Here is a 2618-nt window from a genome sequence, read left to right on the forward strand (position 1 = left end):
CCTGGCTCATGAAGCCCGATGAGGGGCAGCTGGACTGTTGGAAAGAGCTCTTAAACTATGGACCAGGCCTGGAATTGTGGTCACATGTGGCGCAAGGATGGGGGAGAGGGCGAGCCCTCTGCTGATGCTTGTGGCCCTGGCCTCATGCAGTAGGCCGCTGCAAATAGGGAACTATTTGATTTGGATTCAGATTTGGCCGATTCGGATGCCAGCAATTCAATTTGGAGATTCAAATTACTTTTCCAATTCGATTCAGCCTAATTGGATTCAGAGCCGATTCAGACAGATTAGGAGATATGGCCATAGACTATAATGGGGAATCAGTGAAATAGCTATAATTTTGTTGTTTTTTGGCTAATTCAGATGAAACTTGCAGGGGTGGTAGCCTCTGCTGAGAGCAGGGGTTTATCACCTTTTAAGGGATGCTTAATAGGGCTGTGCGAAACAGCACCATTTCGTTTTGAGTTCCATTTTGACATTTTGACAGGATGGTGTTTCATTTTGAGTCTCATTTAATTTCAAAACCACTGTTATGTTTCATTTAGTTGAAATTGTTTTGTTGTTTCAACAATGTTTTAACATTTTGCCAATAGGCTATAATGGGGAACCACAAAACTGCCTATAACGTTGTCAGTTCTTGACTGATTTGGATGAAACTTGCAGAAGTGGTACATCCTTCTGAGGCCATGAAGCCTGCCAAGTGTCAAGGACATAGACATAGGGGTTTCTGGGAAACTGCACCTCAAATTCTTGAAAGCAAAACTTGTGTCACATGAGTGTATTAAGGCACAGCAGGGTGAAAACTGCCAAGTTTATAGCCGCTGATGAGGCCACAAAGCTTGACAAGTTTCAAGGTGATAGGTGTAGGGGTTTCTGGGACACTGCACTTCAAATCCTGAAAGCAAAACTCATGTCACGTGTGTATGTTAAGCCACAGTGGGGTAAAAACTTCAGGAGTGATAGCCCCAGCTGAGGCCACAAAGCCTACCAAGTTTGGATTAGATAGGTTCAGGGGTTTCTGGGAAACTTCACCTCAAACTGCTGAAAAGCAAAATGCATGGCATAGGTGACAGTGTGTGTGTTAAGGCACAGGGCGGGTGAAAACTGCAGGCCTGCTAGTCCCTGCTGCAGCCATGAAGCCTGCAAGATGTCAAGGAGATAGGAGTCTGGGTTCTGGGGTCCTGCTGCCAACATTAGCCCCCCCACACACCCCCTCTCTGTGTGGGGCCCCTTTTTCCAGGTGTACAGCCAGGGGGCAGGTGGGTGAGCTGGTGTGGGCAAGGGTGGCCACAGTACCCCCCACCTGGCTATCCTCCATGGACAGGGCTGACTGGGAAGGTGTAGAAGCCACTCCCAGTGGTCCAACAATGTCCCTGGCTGTGGAGAGGAGATAACAGACGTCTAATACATCCTGGGGCACTGAGGTGTGGTGGTAGGCCACCCAGGCAGTGGCCCCCTCCAGTGATGAGCTGGAGTGTTCAGGGGCCATCCCTGTCTTGTCCTTATCATCAGTGGACTGCTGCTGGAGTATCTAGTGCAGTTGGTGGCCTGGGCTACCTGAGTTGCTGGGTGAGGTCAAGGGCAGGAAGTGCACCAGAACCTATCACAGGAGCCCTGAGGGACCCTCCCCCGGAGAGTCCTTCTGGCCTGTGGGCCTGGCTCAGGCTCCAGAAGCCTGTCCATACTGCAAAACACATGCAAGGCCTCGCCAGGGTTCATGGTGGCCAGAATGTGGTCCAGCTCCTGCAAGATTGGCATGGACCTGTTGGTGGTCCCAGACCACCTTTTTGTGTCCCAGACATGGACCCACTATGCCCTTAGGACCTTGGGCTTCACCTGGCATTGCTAGCATCCACACTTCTGCTTCTGGGGGACAGTGTTCACCTAATAATAGAATTAACCATAAGACATTGAGTGGGTAAGGTAACTAGTAGGGTGAAAGTGCTAGACTTTAGGAAAGCTGATCTCAATGAACTCAGGTGATTAGTCAAGGACGCACTGCAGAGTAGGAGTTTTGAAGTGATGGGAACCCAAGAAGGGTGGCTGTGCCTTAAGAAAACAATCCTTCGGGCACAAAGCAAGACAATCCCTGTGCGAGGCAAAAGAGGGAAAGGGCCCAGGAGGCTTCCCTGGCTGACCACAGAAATCCAGGGCAGCCTAAGGGCCAAAAGGGGAGCATATAAAAAGTGGAAACAGGGAGAGATCACCAAAGATGAATATACCTCCTCTGCTCGCGCTTGTAGGGAGGCAGTTAGACAGGCCAAAGCTACCATGGAGCTGAGGATGGCATCCCAAGTAAAGGACAACAAGAAATTGTTTTTTAGATATATAGGGAATAAAAGGAAGGCCCAGGGAGGAATAGGACCCCTGCTAAATGGGCAGAAACAAATGGTGAAGGACAGAGGGGACAAGGCTAAACTCCTCAACGAGTTCTTTGCCTCAGTGTTCCTAAGCAAGGGGCAAGACAAGTCTCTCACTGGGGTTGTAAAGAGGCAGCAGCAAGGCACCAGACTGCCATGCGTAGACCCTGAGATGGTGCAGAGTCACTTGGAAGAACTGGATGCCTTTAAGTCGGCAGGCCCGGATGAGCTCCATCCGAGGGTGCTGAAGGCACTGGC

The sequence above is a fragment of the Alligator sinensis genome, unplaced genomic scaffold (genome assembly GCF_000455745.1).
Source record: "Alligator sinensis unplaced genomic scaffold, ASM45574v1 scaffold341_2, whole genome shotgun sequence".
Taxonomy (NCBI): Eukaryota; Metazoa; Chordata; order Crocodylia; family Alligatoridae; genus Alligator; species Alligator sinensis.